General features: G+C 40.6%; 1 long non-coding RNA gene across 1 annotated transcript; it reads left to right on the top strand.

The window, feature by feature from the left end:
* Positions 1-413: 413 nt before the first annotated feature.
* LOC149984045 (uncharacterized) lies at positions 414-2,455 on the top strand. Its single transcript, XR_016495314.1, has 2 exons — positions 414-628; positions 1,043-2,455. It is a non-coding gene; the product is annotated as an uncharacterized LOC149984045 (long non-coding RNA).
* Positions 2,456-10,140: the final 7,685 nt, after the last annotated feature.

The raw sequence follows: 10,140 nt of genomic DNA, 5'->3' as shown, positions 1-10,140 counted from the left end.
TGATTCATTCTACTGTCATTCAGTCCCACCACACAGTAGAAGCCTCATTCAAATTTCTATAGACGGTTGACATCTGGTGGAAGCCCTAGGAAGTGCAACATCATTAATATCTCAAGGGGATTTCAATGGGAACTGTGTTGAGTACATACCAGCCTCAGATTTCTCACTTCCTGTTTTGATTTCTCCTCAGGTTTTTGCCTGCCATATGACTTCTGTTATACTCACAGACATCATTCAAACATGTTTAGAAACCCCAGAGTGTTTTCTAACCAATACTAATAATAATATGCATATATTAGCAACTGAGACTGAGGAGCATGCCGTTTACTTTGGGCACCTTATTCATCCAAGCTACTCAATAGTGCCCCTGCAGCTATACGAAGTTAATGGGACTATCATTTGTTTTTCAACAGGACAATGATCCAAAACACCTCCAGGCTGTGTAAGGGCTATTTGACCAAGAAGGAGAATGATGAAGTGCTGCATCAGATGACCTGGCCTCCACAATCACCCGACCTCAACCCAATTAGGATGGTGTGTGATGAGTTGGACAGAGTGAAGGAAAAGCAGCCAACAACTGCTCAGCATGTGTGGGAACTCATTCAAGACTGTTGGAAAAGCATTCCAGGTGAGGCTGGTTGAGAGAATGCCAAGCTGTCATCATGGCAAAGGGTGACTACTTTGAAGAATCTAAAATCTACATGATTCCATTCTACAGTGTAGAATATAGTAAAAATAAAGAAAACCCCTTGAATGAGTAGGTGTGTCCAAACTTTTGACCAGTACTGTATGCACTAACTCTCCCAAACTGTTTCGGCTGGGAAGCTTGTGGATGCCTTTAGGAGTTTACAGACAGCTCTTGTGCCCTAAACTGTGAATGAACCATTTCCATAGCGGATTGCTTTGTTTATGTTCTTGCATCTATGAAAGTAGGTATGACTGAATGCCCTAGAGTCAAATGGCGCCACCCAGATTGCAGTAAGGAACAGTTATGTGTCCCAATTATGTTTCCCTAATCATCAAAATATCATCTCCATAACAGCTGGGCTCACTCTTCTGCTGGACACGGCCTGGGGAATTGGCCCTTTATGTTTCTCAGCTTCACTTGGCCAGAAAGACCAGAGAGAGACCACAGAAAGACTGGAGAACAGGCCCAGTCAGAAGTGGAGTAAGGTCCAAAACAAACAAATAGGTGCTGGTTGGAGATTTCTGTCCCTTGTCATTGGCCAGACATGACCATTCATTAAGGTGACTCAGTCGCTTGTAAACAGTTAAGAGCTTTTCTCAAATTCGCATAGGCTTACAGAGTTGGAGACTGTACCATGAAGGAGGAGTGGCAGACGAACAACTTTCCATCTGATATGGTATATCTCTGGCAGCCTGTGACCCAATCCGGCATCATTGTCATTTTTAACAAAAATAACTTTGGCTGATTGACACAAAATGTAACTCTTATCCATTTGACCTTGATTCTTCATTCCTTAGCCAGCGCTCTATGCTTTTTACCTACACTCAAAATTAGGGGTTCAACAAGGGTTCTTCTAAGATCTTAAAAGTTCTTTGAAGAACCTTTGTGTTCTTGGCACTGAAAATGCCCCCTAAAAGATTATTCCAATAACCTCATAGCAGGTGGGGTTCATCAAAACCTCCTTAGGTTTCTGCAAGAACCCACACAAACTAACTACCCAACTGAAACATTTGGATTTGAATTTGAAAGGACAGTAGGTGCAGGCATCAAACTGCAAAATGTAAAGATCTACTCAATTTAAGGTAAGATTTTTCCCTAGTATGATCTACATTTAAATTGTTTCATGACGATACCATCTATCTTTTATTGGTTCAGATCTTCTAAAACAGAAAATGGACACAATTCAATGGCTATCAATCAACAAAGAGGTAAGAACATGTAGGCTATAAGAATATGTTGAAGGCTAGCTGTTTTGGGCACAGATGACTGAACTTCTCAGGTGTTGCAGGTATTGGTATTTGTATGGTATGTTATTCAGATCACATGTACCATCCTCTTCCCTTGCCTCTTCATTGAAAATCCCATAGGCCTCTACATTACGGACAATGTACCGTATGCTCTTTACCTTAACATTTATGACAAACACCAAGGTATGAATGCTGTCGTGTGCCTGTTTTGTTAAAAATCTGTATAATTACTCTTTTTTGGATTCATAGACTTCACCCTCCCTACACCTCTGATGAATATAACAGGAAATCTGTTCGATCACCATGCACTGCAAAATCATTATGGCTGTTGTTGTGCCTTTACTATGGATTAAATGATATATGACATGCTATTTTATCAAATCAATTCTCTGTAATTAATATTACCAGATTAAACTAATCATGTAAATGTAATTAACTAGGAAGTTGGGGCACCACAAAATAATGTTTCTAGAGCTGTTGTCTTCCGAATAAACTCTTAAAGATCTGGTAATCTATTATATCAATAGCAGTCAATTATTAATCGTCACCTCATTGTCTCATCTGAACGTTGTAAAATTCTTGGATATTATTTTCACAAACCCTGGCTAATAAGTTGAATCGGCAATACAACATTTAATTTAATTATTTATTTACTAAATACATAAAATAATAATCACACAGAATTACATATACACAGGATGGATCATACATTGATTACTAATTATGTCATAAAATAAAACATCCCTAGCGGACAAAATCTATATGACGGCCGGTTACACAAGAAAGACGGTTGGGTTTGAATGAAAGAGCAGGAAGACTGAGGAACAAAATGATTGGGTCTCTATCAGACCTTGAGAAGCTATGCTATTGTATATACAGAATCGTATGCATTCTAAATAACCGCCCATTCGGAAAAGGAAAATGAAATAAATATATTTACTCTGAGCTGCACTTCGATAGATTGGTTAAAGATGGAAGGCTGGATTGCCCAGCAGAGATCACCCCTGTCCTTTGAAGAATATTTCTGGTCGTAGGACGGATACGTTACCACATCGTTCTGAAGATATTGTCTGTCCTTTCCTGGGCCACGCACATTTACAGCCGGTTCTAATAACTCGATGTCTAGGATGTATCACTTCTTTAGTGGATAAGAGTTCAAAGTTCATACCAAGTTGCCATACTCAGCTCGTGCTGTATTCTGGCTGGTGTAGTCAAAATGTATCCTTCCAGCGTGGTGATCGTCACCTCCACATAGAAATTAGCCCTTTTGAACGTATGGACACCAGTCCTCACATCATCGGGAACACAAGGTTGACTTTCGCCAACGGGCTTTTGTATTGGGGGAGAGAAGGGCATGTTTCATAGTTCTCTACCAATGTCTATTCATTTGGGCATGGCCACTGAGCGAGCATAGTTTACTTACGAAAACAAATCTCTCATTTAGAAGCTAAAATAAAATGTTATCTTTTCACAAATAGTTTCATATTTAAACATTTAAATTGCAAAACATTTCCATGTGAATCTGATAGAATATGTAGACTTTCCATGATACAATTTATGTCATCCTGTCATCAGATATAATATCCTAGACACCAAGTGATCTGACATCATGTTCTTTAATTAAGTACCAACGGGCACTTCAACTGGTTGGATTACAGAAAGATTGCTCTTTCCCCCAACCTTCTGATGTTGCCCTACGCTCTCTACGTTAACAAAGGGCTTTCCAAGAGTCCATTCTGTAGAGTAGAGAGAGAAAAGGGGGAAGGTATTTATGGGGGTCATAAACCTCACCAACAGGGCAACGTCATGATACTATGGATATTGAGAACACATTAACATCAACACTCCAGAGGATATACCCATTGGACTTGGGGCTCTGCTGAGAGTTCAAATTCTGCTTTGCCAATAAAATCATAATAAATACTGACAATTAAATATTGTGTTATTGTTATGCGTATTATTATTATTATTATTAATAATAATAATAGGGGAGGGGGGTAGTTCAACAATTAACCTCAAAAGGTTCTTCAAAAGGTTCTTTGAGGATCCATTAAAAGGGGTTCTTCAAAGAACTTATAGGGGTCCCTCCACAGTTTCACTTTGAAGAAACCCTAAAGGACACTCCAGGAACCTTTTATTCTTGGAGTGTATATTGTATGTGCCATACAGGGTGAACCTGCCCCACGAGAGAATGATGCAAACAAAAAAAATATGTAAGCACCTCACAGCAGTCCACAGCCTGAACATCTAGAAAATGACAGTGACTTTTCAAGTGCTCAGATGTCTGCCTTGACAATATGTTGTTGAGTTTCCAGCCTGAAATACCTCTCAACCATACTCCAGTAGCTGTCAGTTTCTATTTCAGTTTTGGAACAGAAGACATGTTATTTTCCACTATAATGGCATGATCTTTGCACAGTGAATGCCAGCAGCTTGCAACATGATTTTGTTTCCAACAGGCTCCATTGAATGACTGGTCAAAAAAAAAACTATGCAGGGAAGCCATTGTAACAGCTGTGTTTGCTACTAAAGAAGACTTAGGGTTGATGATTTGTCATTCTGCATTAAGGGCCGTCTTTCGGTGCAATGGCACTGACCTTTTTCTCTCCCAGTCTCATTAAAGAAAGGCATGCTGGGAAAGCAGTTATGAGGTTATGCATTGCTCAATGCCTCTATCTCCTACCCTGAGTGGCAATACACATTCTCCAGCAACCTTGTCGTTTGACCTCCGTCATAACTGGGCAAATTGGATATCTGTTTTCCCCTTCAAAAAGAGAGAGATGAAATAGAAAAACAAACTCCTTCAGGCCTACATAATATTAATCTCCTGTATATGATTAGTCATAATCATGGGTGTTTGACAGGTAACTAAAGGAAACTATTACGACTCGTGAGAGTAAAGATGTGGAATATGGAGTTCTAAGTGCAAACGTAGTTATGTTAAAAGTAAAGAAATATATGTTTGCGTACAAAATCTATCAAAGCATCCTCTTATGTAGAATTTTCTATTGCAAATTATTGTCCATGTTCATACTGTATGATTTAGTGAATGTTTCACAGTAAAAAACTCACCCTCTCCTCCAGTTCTTAATCCTACTTGTTCTTGTGTTATGTTAATAGCTATCACAATTATTCTTACAAGGTCCCTCCAAAAATTGCCATAATTTAAATTCACTAAATTGGGTAAATAATGAACAGGACACCTTCATGTCATGGCCATTGTAATTTCATGACACGTGAAAACAAGATGACTACAGATGTAGGATCTTAATTTGAGCCAGATTGCCAAAGCAGGAAAATAATCCTGCAGCAAGAGGAAATATGAGTTATTATGTGGATTATAATTAATGGACATTTTTGTAGGGGTTGATACATTTTTAATTAGGGCAAATTTTGTACAAACTTTAGAAGCCTTTTAAAACCTTAAATACACTCAGTGCAGCAAAATTCTCATCAACAAAAGATTGATAAAATTAAGAGCATCACTAAAGGTAATGTCACGGCCGTTGAAGTAACTGGACCAAGGTGCAGCGTGGTAAGCGTACATTTTCTCTTTTATTTGAAATGACGCCGACAAAACAAACAAAACAAACCGTGACGCTTGATGGCTATGTGCCCTCAAACAAAGTTAACTTCCCACAAACCCAGGTGGGAAAAAGGGTACCTAAGTATGGTTCCCAATCAGAGACAACGATAGACAGCTGTCCCTGATTGAGAACCATGCCTGGCCAAAACATTGAAATAGAAAATCATAGAAACACAAAACATAGAATGCCCACCCCAACTCACGCCCTGACCAAACCAAAATAGAGACATAAAAAGGATCTCTAAGGTCAGGGCGTGACGGGTAAACATTTCTGTCCAATTTCATGCACACTATCATTTTTGTACGGCTGTGTGGAAAGTGTTTTGCATACAGATGTGATGCGATAATAAGACAATTGTTCTCTACGTCAAATGAATGACAGCAGGAATTACCTGCACCAAAAAATTCTGCAACTATCTGTCTAACTCTCTCAAGCCTCATCAAGCAATGTTTGAAAACCTTTATGGAGCCTCCGTGAGCTCTTTTCTGGAAGTATATTTTTTGCAAGGCATGTGTTTATTAGCTAGTGTCTGTGTGTTTGGCAGTGGAACTGAGATTTGGGTGCTTGGTGCTCGCTGTTGAGCAAGTACCCCTTTCATTAAAAGTAGACTGAGCAGAACACTGGAGGCAAAGAGGATTTTTGGTCTGGGGAGCCGCAACAAGACCGAGCTACCCTACCCACACACTGTTAATTAAGGACCCAGTGCCCTTACCCTGCACCAGCATGAGTGCCTGTCCTCTGGGGACGGAATAAACTGGGCCTCCAGGCTCCACTGTCTGAGCAGGCCTCAGGAGGTCACCGGCTGGGGCAACAGAGCATACAGACAGACTGTGCTTCATAGTGGGACACTGTTTTTACCCAATTAAGACTTCCCCTTCTTATCACCACCAACATCAAGGTCTACTGGTCACACAAATTAAGGGTCAATTATGCCTTGGAAGCACCAGAGAGATCAAAGGGGTGTCCACTGAATTAGAAACCGCTCTGGAGAGGAAAACAGCTTGATAAGTTTGGATTGGGTGTTTTAAAAGGAAGCTGACCACCAGAACCACACAAAATAATTTATGAACTACTGCCTTAAATTGGTCAAAGTTAAACACATTGAGACAAATGTTGTTAGCCCAATTGTTGTTATTCTGCAAGATAAGAGCTCTGATAATGCATACAAGGCACACAAAAACGACAGAGGAAAACATAATTCATCTTCCCTCACTTTGTTTCCTTGATTCTCTCCCTGGCAGTAATTCAGTGCAAATGTTCCAGCAGTCAAACACATTTAAGAAATGAATGGAGCATTATGGATTCAAATGTAATTCGTTAACAGTTAATGAAAACCCTCTCAATATAAACAGAGGGGTGCTTATTGAACTGGCGTCGGGGAACGGTTGAAACACCAATGCTCGGTCCGTTTGATATTTACAGATGGGCCCTTCTTCTATTCCCAGGCGAGATGAGATAGGGTGCCAATCCAATTTCAAAACGTGTGTAACAATATCTGCTCGGGCACATGTGGTCGTGTTTACTGACCATGTAGAAATGCATTTTGGAAATGCTAACTTGTGTGTTTACGTGTTCCATGACCTGCTAGTATTTCATGTCTGAGTGCTATTCCTAGTGGTAAGCCCACCTGTTCTGCCCCCCAACAGAAACAGAAAATGAATTGGTAAATAGAAAGTGGGCAATAAACAGTGTTCAGCTACTGTTTGGGGACTTGCATTTGTTGAGCCCATCCTTTGTGAATGAAGTAATTTTCCTGAGTCTGTTGAAAGCAACTGCATATGAGACAGTCATAACTATTTAGTTAGTGTCCTTCACAGTCACATTTTTCAGCATTTATTTGACATACTCCGTGCCCCTTCGAAATATTCCAAAACTGTCTGGAGGCCTCAGCAGTGACACCAAGAGAGCATATGTTCATATGTGTGTAACGCTTAGCAGATTCACTCTGGGAGAAAGTTTGTCCCGTGTGTGTGTGTTTATGTATGTGTGTCTATTTGTGTGAGTGGAGGGAGGGAGGAAGGGAGGTAGCCTGACGACTCATATTAATTTATTCCTCTGCTCTTTTGCTCGTAACATACTTTAGTCTGACTGATTTAATTGATTTCAGATCCAAAACATCTCCGGCAGAGAAGAGGTACTCGGAGTGGACTTCTAGTCTTACACCACCCACCAATTCTAAGTATATTACTTCCTAAAATGTTCAGTCTCTGGAAAATAAAGTTGACGAGCTGAGGGCGAGGATTTCCTTCCAGAGAGACATCAGGGATTATAACATACTGTTTCATGGACGCATGGCTCTCTCGGGATATACTGTCTGATATACTGTCACGCAGACAGGAATAAATATCTCTCTGGGAAGAAGAAGGGAGGGGGTTATGTTTCATGATTAACTACTCATTCAAGTCCTTTTGTTCACCCGACCTAGAATACCTCACAATCAAATGCCAACCATATTACCTCACCAAAGAATTCTCTTCGGTTATAGTCACAGCCATGTATATTCCCGCTCAAGCTTATACCACGATGGCCCTCAAAGAACTTCACTGGACTTTATACAAACTAGAAGCCACATATCCTGAGGTCACATTTATTGTAGTTTGGGATTTTAACAAAGGAAATTTGAGGAAAATGCCTCAAAAGTTCTATCAACACATTGACTGCAGTACTCGCACTACTTAAACACTCGACCACTGCTACTCCAACTTCCGGGATACCTACAAGGCCCTCCCCCACACTCCCTTCAGGCAAATCTGAGCACGACTCCATTTTATTCCTCTATTCCTATAGGCAGAATCTCAAACAGGAAGTGGCCGTGCTAAGGACTATTCAATGCTGGTCTGAGAAATCGGAATCTAAGCTTCAAGATAGATACCGAAGTCTTGTTTCCGGACAAGCTAAACACCTTCTTTGGCCCGCTTTGAGAACATCACAGTGCCACCGACGTGGCCCACTACCAAGGAATTTCGGCTCTCCTTCTCCGTGGCCGACGATAGTAAGACATTTAAGTGTATTAACCTCACTGGTGTAGGGGGCAGTATTTTCACGTCCGGATGAAAAGCGTGCCCAGAGTAAACTGCCTGCTACTCAGGCCCAGAGGCTAGGATATGCATATTATTGGTATATTTGGACAGAAAACACTCTGACGTTTTTAAAACTGTTTGAATGATGTCTGTGAGTATAACATAACTCATATGGCATGCAAAAACCTGAGAACAAATCCAACCAGGAAGTGGAAATCTGAGGATTGTAGTTTTTCAACTCAGCCCCCATTGAAGATACAGGGTGATATTAGTTATGTTTCACTTCCCAAGGCTTCCACTAGATGTCAACAGTATTTAGATCCTGCTTTGAGGATTCTACTTTAAAGGAGGGGCTCGTAAGGGCTCTTTGAGTGAGTGGTCTGGCAGAGTGCCACAGCCTCGATCTGGCGCGCTCACGTGAAAGGTTCCACTTCATTTGTACAGACAAAGGAATTGTCCGGTTGGAACATTAATGAAGTTTTATGTTAAAAACATCCTAAAGATAGATTCCATACTTAGTTTGGCATGTTTCTACGGGCTGAAACTGAACTTTTTGAACTTTTCGTCCGACGTCCAACTTCAGAGTGTTGTCTATCCAATACTAATAATAATATGCATATATTAGCATCTGGGATAAAGTAGGGGGCAGTTCACTCTGGGCACGCTATTCATCCAAAAGTGAAAATGCTGCCCCCTATCCCAAAAAGGTTAAGGAGAAGTTTATCTTTAATCGTATGTTTAACACTTGTATCTTAGATCAATGTTTATGATGAGTATTTCTGTAATTTAATGTGGTTCTCTGTACTTTCACCGGATGTTTGTTTGAGACAATGCATTTTTGACATAACTCACTAATTTCAAATTAGGTTTTTGAACATAAAGATGAACTTTATCGAACCAAACACACATTTAGTGTCTAACATGGAGTCCTGGGAGTGCCATCTGGTGAAGAACATCAAAGGTTAGTGATTCATATTGACGCTATTTCTGTCTTTTGTGACACCTCTCCTTCTTTGGAAAATGGCTGTATGGTTTACTGTGGCTAGGCGCTAACCTAACATAATCGCAAGGTGTGCTTTCGCCGTAATGCCTTTTTGAAATCAGACACTGTGGCTGGATTAACAAGACGTTTATCTTTAAAAGGGTGTATAATACTTGTATGTTTAAGGAATTTTAATTATGAGATTTCTGTTGTTTTGAATTTGGCGCCCTGCAATTTCACTGAATGTTGGCAAGGTGGGACGCTAGCATCCCAATTGTACCAGAGAGGTTAACCCTCGCAAGGCTGCCGGCCCAGACGGCATCCCTAGCCGCATGCTCAGAGCATGCGCAGACCAGTGTTTACAGACATATTCAATCTCTCCCTATACCAGTCTGCTGTCTCCACATGCTTCAAGAGGGCTTCCATTGTTGGTGTACCCAAGAAAGCAGAGGTAACTGAACTAAATGACTACCACTCACCTCTGTCATCATGAAGTGCTTTGAGAGACTAGTCAAGGATCATATCACCTCGACCTTACCTGACACCCTAGACCCACTTCAACTTGCTTACCGCCCAAATATATCCACAGACGATGCAACAGCCATCACACTGCACA

Source organism: Oncorhynchus mykiss, chromosome 4, assembly GCF_057628025.1.
Source record: "Oncorhynchus mykiss isolate SJ-2025 chromosome 4, ASM5762802v1, whole genome shotgun sequence".
NCBI lineage: Eukaryota > Metazoa > Chordata > Actinopteri > Salmoniformes > Salmonidae > Oncorhynchus > Oncorhynchus mykiss.
This window is presented reverse-complemented; position numbering and strand designations above follow the sequence as displayed.